General features: G+C 49.0%; 1 non-coding gene across 1 annotated transcript; it reads right to left on the reverse strand.

Moving 5' to 3' along the window:
* Nucleotides 1-257: 257 nt before the first annotated feature.
* EI90DRAFT_t365 lies at nucleotides 258-339 on the reverse strand. Its single transcript has one exon. It is a non-coding gene; the product is annotated as a tRNA-Gly (tRNA).
* Nucleotides 340-11,543: the final 11,204 nt, after the last annotated feature.

The raw sequence follows: 11,543 nt of genomic DNA on the forward strand, positions 1-11,543 counted from the left end.
ACATGCAACCTGTTAGGAGTTGCAGCCCAATGCCACAGGTGGTCAAGGACAAGGCCCTACTGCCAACGTGGCGTGTTCGAACTACACAACTGTGCAGATTGGTGAGCTTTGCTAGCTTTGTTTTACAACCTTCGTTTTGTTAGTACAGAGCGCCAGTAGCGCACGCCGCTTAGCACGAGACAAGGTTGCTGCAATATATTAATGTGGGGGAAGGCAAGTTCTATGTAGCCGCGCGAGGAAGACAAAAAAAGCAACGTTACAGCTGGCGAGGTTCGAACTCGCGTCAACTCGTGATACCCAATGGGAACGAGCTATACTGAACCACTATACTACAGCTGTCTGCAACTGCGGTCCGTCAACTACAAATAATTAGGAGTCATACTATAATCAATTTAACAACCTCCGACTTCGTTACCCCCATCCAACCATCATCTCGATATTATTCCACGCCCAATTTATTACATAACAGTACCCCGAACGTCCAGGTAAACATTTTCCTTTTACGGCACAGGCAGCTATTTTGAATATACTTATATAGCAATAATCAAACAGGCGTGCCACTCAATAGATCTAAACTTGGGAGGTAGTTTATGAGTGACTTACTGTCGAATTCAATTGGCCATCAACCTTGAGAAGCAGGCTTTCACAGGTACGTTAATACGCCGGCTTGTCGTCCACATCATAATGCGGTCCGCGATCAGGGATGTCATAGCCCTGTTTATTACCACAACCAGAAAGGAATGAGCTTGACAGGAGACGCTTCGCTGGAAATAATGTTACGGGCATTGCGGATACCACACGCACGGGTTGGACATAATGACACTGCCAATGTCTGGTATGCCCAGGCCCACAAGTAACCCCTTTTTTCTATCTTATAAGCATCACAAGCACGATTTGGCAATGAGAGGAGTGAATGCACTCTGCTCCTTCTCCTTTGCTTTTTGTTAATATGAACATCTTTCGTTTTGGGCAGCAGATCGATATTCAGCTTTATCATGGGTAGATCTGCGGTCACAACTCCAGCCATAAATGGGCACAACACAGACAGATACTTTACAGAACTGGAGAATTTCAATGCCTAATTATTGAAGCAAAGGAAGCAAAATGAAAAGGGTAGAACTGGGGATCAATATCCCATTTCCAGAGCGAGTCTAGGCTCAATTCATTAAGTGGGGTGATTCAGGGGAATTAGGATAAACCTCACTGACTTAGCTGCCTTATCCCTGGCGTATGCTTTACGTGCCCCATCCCCAGTGGCCACAGGGACACCGTTTACTGTAAAGAGGTCATATACCAAGGGAGAGGCAGCGTTCTGTCGGGATAACCCACTTATAACAGTTGACTGCCATGTCGTCGAGTTGTTGAACCCAAAAATTTCATTGTCGTCCTACGAAGCAAGTCTTCACAAGGTGGTCTCGATCAGTGAAACGCACATACCCATTCCAACACGAATTTTTCGCGTTCGGATTTGTTCTGCAGCAGTTTAATGTGATCAGCTGGAAGAAAGGCGTTAGGCTCGACTGCTGGTCGGTGGCGGGAACGCACGCATGATGATGCACAAGGGGAGAAGTAGTATCAGAAAAGTGAGGAAGAGTGCCCTTCCTAGCGCAACTTTTATAGTGCGAAAAGCATTCTTGTTCGCCACAATAGGCGCGCCCGCGAGACCGGTGCCGCAGTAGGTCAGAAAAAGGAGGCCAAACAGCGGCGTTGCTTCTCGTAGCGCGAGCGGAAGACCAGACACCGCAATGAAAGGACTTCCACGACGGAATTCAAAACCAGAGTTGCACTGTTATAGAAGGGAAAGGGCACCGAAAGCCCGGTCCGTAACGAAAACAAGCGCCCAAGCGTGCTCACGATGAGACGAATAACTAGACAACCCAAACAATAGCAACACGCGGGAAATTAATTCATTGTGAGATCTCAGATGAGCGCCCATCAGTCTGAAAGCGTCCCCCCTACCCCCTATCTCACGCCGGCCAAGAATGTATCCCCTTCGATAAGGCGATAGTCATCCACGTGAAGATCTTTTGGGGTACCAGCGTAGTGATTGGCGGAGCATTCCCGGGAGCCGAGCGACGTAAGTTGGCGGTATGTTCCCTCATGGGGGGAGGTAGAGTTAATAGATATTCACTCAAATGAGAATGAGAAACGGGGGCGAATGTGGGACGAAAGACAAGGTTAATTGTGACAATTTAGTCAATTCGAGTCACAAGTCGCGGTCAGCAATCATTGAGATTTATGCCAATGAACTGGTAGGGGCGATCTTACCGTAGCGTGTGAATCATGAAAGGACTCAGAGGGCTTTCAGAATGCTCAAAATGTCAACCGCAGAAGGTGGCTGCGGCGCCGCCAAGTTAGGAAATAGACGAAACGAGATTTAGACACGCATGACAAGTGCCATTCGGGAACCGCACCGCCACACTAGATTCTACTTATTGAAAAAATCCTCCAAGGTCCAAGACGATAATTATTCTCAGTTCACTCGTTGCATAATAGGGAGGATGTCCGAAAATCTGTTTCAATTACGTTACGGTTACACTGACACGGTGATGTCCGAACTAAGGAAACAAAAAAATGCAATCGAAGGACAAAGCGGGACGTGATGGTTGAAAGGTCGAAGAGATGCAAAATTTGGCCTGGATAGTGGTCCCCCCAGCCCCAAAACCAGAACTCCCGCACCGGCTACTCCCCAGATATGCTACTGTTGTTCTGCGTGAAGCATCTGGAGTGTCAAGAATGCGGCATCGTCGGAGGCATGCTGCCGGCCTGTATTGGTGGAGCATGCATACAATGTGTCATTCACTAGAAGAGTTAAGATGAATAATTTAAAAAGACACAATGAACAGGAGTTCACCATAAAATTCCACTTCCCATCTACCATTCACTCGCCTCTCTACCTATGCGCATATCTTGCATCAGGCATTGTCTGAGAATGTACTAGTAAAGGACATGTCTTACCTGGCGTAACTGAATGTTATGCTCCCTAGCGTACTGCATTAATCTCGTTATGCTGTCTCCTACGACAGGAAGAGGAATCAGACAGGTAAGCTACAACTCGGCCAAAGGAAATGCTTACGTTGTTGGTTCATGGTGAGCTTTGGGATGAAAGCCATTGCTGAAGGATCATTTTATACACCATCGGCCTCCGAGCGGTACAATAATGCAAGCCGATGATTCTAGGAGGTTAGATACCGCTTAAACCGAGCGGTACGTCGCCAGACGTAAGTCATTGGTGTAAACCCCTAAAAAGGATCCTTAGAGTGCGGAAAAGTAGTAAAGAAAAGTCGCCTGAGATAAACCATTTCATTTGGCAAGAGATATTATAATCCTTTGAATGCAGGCATTCCCAGGAGATCAGCTATGCATAATGCAGCAGGAGCATGTTGCAACGCGAGAATTCGAAAGCGAGTCCTCACTATGTGCAGAATTCTAATGGCTGTAATACACCACAGTACAGAAGTAGCGACAACACCAAATAGCAGTAATGATTGCAAGAGTATTCATTATAGCTTCTACCAACTCATCGGAACATGTCATACAGCAAGCAATTCGAGCTCAGCGGGCACGGCACCCGCGCCTATCCACCGCACGGAGACGTACTTAGCCAAAGGCACTGTCTCCTGAGAAACCCCTGGGAGGGGGCGTTGAACTCTGTATTGAGTGGGTGGCCCAATGAGTCATTGACTCCATCAGTTGCGAACAGGCGCGCGCAAAATGCGACTTAGGTCATAAAAGTATACTAAGACTGCGCTCTTCATAAGTGAATCTGTCGGAAGAAGAGACAACCGTCCGCTGGCGCCCGAAACCTTATAAGCGAGCGCCAGAAATTCATGTTGAGCGTTGCTGGGGTGGAGGAAAGGAATCGAGCGTGATTATTTGCGGTACAGCCCGAAGGGAAATGATCTTTCCAACGAAGCGCGCGCCCACTATGTGGCTCAGAGCTGTATGCACAGAAAGCGGCGAACGGCCGTCGGAATAAGTCGCAACAAATATGAGTCAGATTCATTGATTCCGCCGACTCCGCGGCTTCATCGAGGGATTATTCTCACTCAACAGATGATTACGCATTGTTTCGAGCGATTATAAGTACACTGAGAATTTGACTGTATTATAATGAAAATGTCCGACGAAGCTATACTACGGAAGTACTGCGATAAAAAGGGGAGCACATGTATCTAGTTAAAATGTTCCTCGTGCTTGTGGGGGAAGTACGATATTGTGGGTGATCAGAGCCAAAGAATAAGACGGAGTGGTGCTGGTTTAGGATTGCTGGGATTAACCACCGATGGCGTAGTTTGGGCCTGTCAGGCGCAACAAGGCCTGGTACGCAGCCTGGTCTCGGGCGACGCCCTTCTTGCTTGCTTGACCAGTCCCACTTAGAACATCGTCAACTGAGAAATAGTCTGAGCATGTGGACTAAAGGATGAAGGGCAACACGCACTGTAAACACTCGAGTACCATACAGTCTTTCCATCCATTTCTTTGGACGAATGGTCCTCCTGTGGAGATAGGAATAAGGAGAATTCGATGATATTGGGTGTAATTTGGCTCACCCATCGAAGCCCGAAATTCAACTTTTGCCGTGCATTGTCAAGCCTTATGGCATTTTGGCCCTCTTGTGGGACTACCGTAGAACTTAGCTGGACGCTCTGCACAGATTAGCTGGAGAACTTACGAGGAATAGAATGTGGAGCTGTCCGAGGGATATTCTGGGGCTGGGGGTATACCATCATGTACGGGTCCGAATATGGTACTGGATATTGGGGATACACGTATTGAGGGTACCCGTACTGAGGGTAATAGTATGAAGACATAGAGGGGGGTGAGTTGCACGGGACGATTGGTTGCTGAAAAACCATCTTTAAGTCGTAGGGGGGCTGAATAACTTAAAGTAAGGGGCAGTTTGCATCACAGAGGCAAGCCGTCGCAGTGAAGAAATAGTGAGTGCAGAATTTCAAACGCGCCTATGCAGTGGACATATGGAGGCGCTTTCTACCAGAGGCGCGTTGAGGCGTAATAGGCATAGCCAGCATGTGATTGCATCCATGGATCTTCCTCATTCTAGGGGATATGCAATGGCTGATGCCATAGCTTTCAAGACGCCCAATATCAGATAGAACGAAGCCGCCCGCAAGAGGTCCGGTTGTCATATCAATACGCCACAAGATGAAGAGTGATCAGCACCGTTAAGAAAGGAGATCATCGAATATGTATGCTGGTGTCGAATCAGCACACGGGACCAGCTATTACCAGGCGATGCTACTACGCCAAAGGAGCCACAGGTTCGCGCGACACCAACAATGCGTGAGTCATTGCCGGAAATCCGTTTCGTGCAGTGGGGAAGGATGCGGTGCTGCTAGCTGTGTCAACCCTTGCCCACACCATGAAAGGATGATATCACGTGGACGCGCTTTTGTCTTGGACTGAATTGACTCAGCCAATTGCGCTTGTGACACTCAAATTTCTGGACAATGGAAAGGACCACGACCACGAGTGCTCCTCTGCGCATACAGTCTATATTCATCAAAGAGTTTGAGACGAGGGGCGGATCGAAGCCGTACATTGTCTACAAAATTACTGTGCAAGCAGCCGTCCGCACATGGAATGTATGGCATCGCTACTCCGAGTTTGTAACTCTGCATCAAGATCTCACAACTGAAATGTCGTCCCCCCCTCCTGCCTCTCTTCCGCCAAAGAACACATTTTCTGTCCTCTCGTTTGGTCGAACAAAGGATGGGATGTTGGAGGAAAGAAGAGCCGGCCTCGAAACCTATTTGCGTGCCATATTGTCGAGCAAGGATTCCAAGTGGAGGGATACCTTGCAGTTTCGAGATTTTATTGGCGCACCGACAACAAAGATCGAATCGTCTTTCTCCACATCTGGCAGTCACTTCACGAGTTCGTCCTGGCTAGACGAGCACGCGGAACTCCAGACACTTGTCAGAGACATCCGTGCCGATCTCAATAAAAGGGATGCGCTTGCTTTGCATAATGAGGTGGCCGCCTCGCACACTTCGAATGTCCAGGGGAAGAAAAAGCTTGCCACTTTGGTGTCACGTTTGGATGTCCTTTCAAAAGGGATAGATGGGCTTGCCTTAGGGGGCCTCGCGGAAGGAGAGGTACTTCGGCGTAGAGACATGGTGGCGCGCCTCCAGGATGATGCAGCGAGTTTGGGGAAAATGGTAGTAGCCGCTCGACAGCCTGGAGCTTTGGCCGGAGCAGCAAATGCTCCACGGCCATGGGAGCAAGGCGCTGCGGATCTCAACCCGGCATCGCAATCAGACAGGAATGCCCTTCTCTCGATGCCGGGTGCCTTCGGCGAGCCATCTTCTGCACGGCCAGTCGGAAGGGTGTTTGGCAAGAGAACGCCACCCCAGGAAACGGACCAGACACGACCGTTTGATAACACAGGTCTCATGCAACTCCAACAAGTGCAAATGGAACAACAAGATCAACAGATCAGCCAATTGTTCGCCGCTGTCCATCGCCAAAAGCATTTAGGATTGACAATCAATGAAGAGATCGCATACCAAAACGAACTGCTCGATCAATTAGCTGCAGACGTTGATAATACTGGGGTACGACTGACGACAGCTAAGAAGCAAATGGGGAAACTCGGTTGATCTGAAGACCTTTGGATTTCTAATTTATTGTTATTCCAATAGTGCACGCATTTCTTGGCTATATTCAGACATCTCATACCCGAATGCACTGACAATTCTTTGACTAAGCTTAAAGGCAAATGTAATCAGACTGAATTATGACTTGTCTCCGGGAACGATGAGTTCGTGTGGTTGCTGAAAAGTCAAGATGAATTGATCAATTCAATCAAGCGGATCATCGCGCTTGACACCGAAATTACAATGCAAAGAGCTCGGTGTGGAGATCAACGCCGCCTGCAGAAGCCATTTCCGGGGAACCTAATCCCGCCACGGCGTTCTGAGCCGCGCAAGTGAGACTTTCGGGTCCACTGGCAGCGACCCCCACGCCGCCTCCTTTCGTAACGCCAATCAGAGGGGTTAGGAGACTAGACACTGAAGGCTTAGCGATTTCAATCGCGGAATTCGGGATGGGTGGAATCGCCTCAGGGTTACACAGGCACGTAACATAGAATCTAAAGGAAAGCTCCACCGATGAGTTTTCAGCAACCCTCCCTAGGTGATTCATCACCGAGGCGAACCACAAAATCGCTCCTGATCATGGGAATAATAAGTAAGAAGAGTTGAGGCCTTGGATATGGGCAACTCACCGAAAGAGCGGATGCACCACACAAACTCAATACGCTCAGTCCTCTCGCCATGAGGCCGCCCTAGTTTGACGATCCTCCCTATCAGGTCATCAAGGACGCCCAACGCAAAAGTGACGCCAGCACCGCCTGAGATAAGTAACACACTTTCATACTCTCCAAAATCCAGCCCTGAGCCCCCATATGGACCATCCAACATCACAATAGCACTCTCCGTCCCATTACCATCTTGGCCTGATTGCGCAAACTCATTGAGAGACTTGCTCCAATCACCGCAGACTCTAGCAGCGAGAGTTATCCCTCCGGAGTATGTTCCAGAACTAACTTCTCCATCCGAAGACGAAGAAATAGCCGAGATAGACTGGGGAGCATTTAAAATGGTAAGAGAGTGCGATTCGTAAAAGCGGGCGCCAAAAAAGACGCGACATTGGACGTGCTGACCAGCAATCCAACCGCCCGACACGTCAGGGACGTGGATGAGCGTCATTTGATCACCTCTGGACTCGAGAACGGCATCCTTGATACGGTAGCGGAATAGTCGAAGAGTAAGATCGGTAGCGTAGAATGCGATTGGGGATATACCCAGGGCCGAGCGTACGGAGTATGATAGCAAATTATGATGAAGAACGTGATGAACGTTATCACACTGAGAAGAAGAATGAATCAGCGGTTGGGGGTCATGCCATAACCGCTCTGTATGATACCTACTGCAAAACAAAAAAGCCTTGGTAGAATGTCTGACGTATTGGCCGTAAACTTAGTAGAACAAGTACACACAAAGTCCCGTAAGCCGCTAACCCTAGCGAAGGCTTGGATGTTTTCAGGAAATGGCTCTGTCCGGTTCGCAAATATTGATTGATCCATAACGAGCCATGAATTGTTGCCATTAACCAAACCCGCGGCCCGACCATCGGTGTAACACGTTCAGTTTCTCATAACCAACTCCCAGTAGGAATGATAGCGGATTATTCTTAGTGCCGAAAGCAAACACAGCAGGAAGCTGGGCCAGAGCCATGAAGCCTGTGTGAAGGATGCAAGATTAACGGATGGAATCTCTTCCAGACTGGCCACGCACCGCCTCGGTTCGAATTTACCCGTAGATCAGACTGCAGAAAAAGGCAGAGCAGAAGGATGCCGTAATAAATCGTGATGATCAACGCTAAGAGGTCATCAGTATGGAGCCGACACCGCGTTCGTTCGCGCCCACCTTCGCCAAGGGTGATCCGTGATTTAGGCGCCGAAAATAGGAATTTACTGAGGAAAAATGAGCTCAAAGCCCTCACCCCTTTGCGGAAAGGATGCGGATCTGAGGCATATTCTGATGATGGCTTCTCTGGGAGTGATTGATAGCCACTTGAACTCTCGCGGAGACCGAGCGCTTGCCCAGCACGGCCACTCCGAATCGAGCGGTAGAGTCGAGGAACAGAGGCGGCGATAAAGACGCCGCTTAGTCCAACCCAGAAGGCAGTAAAACGGCGGCCATATAATGGATCGATGAGATAGGAGCTATGATGCAAGACTCAGTAGCCCATCAACAGCGCCAAACTGACACTCTCACTTAGCCAAGGGTCCATTGCCATTCGGTGATCCTGGATTGTCTAGGGACATGGTTACTGCAAGGACGAGGCGCAGTTCATTGCGTCCTTTTCTACATCAATCGTGTCCTGAGAACATCGCACTGATGAAAAAACTTTTTTACTTCGCATCTGAGTCATTCTATTTAAGGATGGTACATCGGCACACACACAATCGCCAATCCCTGCGGCGACGTTGACTCAGATGATAAGCAGAATCCCAGCCTCTGTTCAAGTCCTTAGAACACTTAATGCGGCGGGTGTACGTGCTTCTGCGAGTTGTAAGCCTCTTCTTCTGCTCATTCGCTCGTGTTGCTGATTCTGGGGAAGCACTGAGGGTATCACAACTTCATAGCTCTCCTCCGTCTCGTTTTACGGTCGTAAGCTATGCCGAGTTGAAGCCGTTAACACAACAGCCTACCTTGGTACATCATACACGACTTCTCAATAGTTAAAGGCTCTCATCACCTATTCTGACAGGATCGAATTCTTATCGATGTGCGTGAGGTTAACGAAGTCCAGCAGGGGTCTATACCCTCAGCTGTGAATCTTCCACTTTCTGTACTGCCTCAGGCCATGGAGCAGCACCCAGACGCGTTCCGCAACCAGCATGGTTTCCAGCGACCCGAAAAGGACAAGAAGTGATCTTGTACTGTCGGAGTGGAGCCCGTAGCACTACAGCAGCAGAGCACTTGGAGAAAATTGGATACAAAAAGTAATATTGAACGTGGTTGGTTTCTCGTAATTCCCACCTAACATCCATGTTTCAGCGTTAAAAACTATACCGGCTCATGGTTAGATTGGTATGACACGCGACGCAGTTTCCGCATATTGCCCTACTAATGATTCTGCCCAGGACTGCAAAGGAACAAGGAACGAAGAACGCGACGTAATACCATTAAACAATGCGCGGAAAGGGGGCTCAATAACGATGTTGTCTTCTCTTCTACCCATCTTGGCATGTTGGTGTGTAATTATAGATTCGAAGTAATGCTGGGCAGGAATTCGACGTCGAGATGCGAGCTTGCTTGACTTCTAGTGTTGTTTACAATCTTTTTTCGGTTTCGTGAAATGTTGGTCAGATTACCCCGTTTCGTCCCACTAGCCTGCCACGAATGCGAGTGATAATGTCGAAGCCGGACCGGAGTATTGTCTGAAGATGTACTTTCTCTCAAATGTGTTGCTACCGGGTGCGTACCACTGCAGAGTAAGGTAGTCCAGTGGATGGTGCAAACTTAGGTGCAGGCAGCCTCTCTTTAACGGGAAGTGGTGATGGCGGATTTGTTTGATTACCCCACGGCCTCGGTGCTACGTGGCAGAGCGGCTATCGGATCGTCAATCCATGGTGGTGGTGTCGGGGTTGTGGTCGTCGGGCATGTATCTGGTCTGAATAATAACTCAATGATGTGCTGTTGATATTTATTTGTTCGGTAATCCGGGACCGGGAATTGCATTGGGGCGTCGAGTGTTCGCCCATGGCAACCTCGCTGACGGACGATGAGCTCGAGTTCGAAGAGCTCGACTCGTTTGCTCTACGCGAACTAGATGCGATAGAGGCCGCCGCGACGCCTCCAGTTCAACAACCCTCAAACGTTCCCTCAAAGTTTTCGCGAGTTCGTGCTGCGCGAATCGCTCAGCTCGAACAAATCCTGCAATCCGACGAAACCAGCGTCCCCTCCGCTTCTCCTCCAGCGACATCCACTCCGGGACTTCTTCTAATTCCGGAGCGCCCGGCGGCACTTATGACACAGCGATATCTGTCGCAGAAGAAGACCCAGCGCCACCTAAATCTCATGACCCAACCTCCCCTATTGAGTGTTTCTCGGACTACTTTGAAGAAGATTATTTTGAGCTTGACCCGGACGCGCTTCGTGAGGTTGACATCCAAAATGCCGCATTTAATCAGCCTTCAGCTCCACCCAAGCTAACGAGACAAACCACACTGACCGGCGGGATTCTTCCTGATCCGCCTAGGCGAACCTTTGCGCGTACAAAATCAAAAAATATACTTCCCGACTCCAAACCGCCAGCAAAGACTAAGACGTGGGACTATGCAGGATTTGCCAAGTCGGGTCTTAAACCTACAGGACAGAAAGCAAAAGGAAAGCGTAACGCTGGAAATGGCGAGGACGAAGAAGGGCTCGGTATCGATGAAGAGGGACTGCTGGCTTCTGCGGTCCTTTGTTAGTAGCAACAATGTCACTCAATTATGATTGCTGACTCCGCTTCCCTAGCTGGGTATGTTTCTAATTTCCAGCGTGTTCGTCAACAATGACATGGTTCCCGTCGAATGGTTCTCCCCGTTAGACCCGTATGCATCTTCTTGGTATCTAGCGCGGAATGCTGACTAATTTCGCGTTTCCAGCCCCCACCCATGCGTGTGCAACCTGATCAGTCCGCTTGCCAGGAATGGATATACCCTCTAAATCGTCCGAAACGAGATTATCAGTTCAACATTGTTCGAAAATGTCTATTTGACAATACACTCGTCGCGTTACCGACAGGTCTTGGGAAGACATTTGTTGCAGGTTGCGTCATGCTTAATTGTCCGAAAATGCCTTTCTTGTCTCTTTCATTCCTGAAGCCTGTTGCACCATAGATTATCGTGGTTTCCCAGCGGAAAGATCCTCTTCTTGGCTCCACGAAGCCTCTAGTATCTCAGCAAGTTAGTGCTTCGCACGAACAATGTGGTATTCCTGGCTCAGCCGCTGCAGAGCTAACTG

This window comes from Cantharellus anzutake, assembly GCF_015039405.1.
Source record: "Cantharellus anzutake strain C23 chromosome Unknown EI90scaffold_384, whole genome shotgun sequence".
Taxonomy (NCBI): Eukaryota; Fungi; Basidiomycota; class Agaricomycetes; order Cantharellales; family Hydnaceae; genus Cantharellus; species Cantharellus anzutake.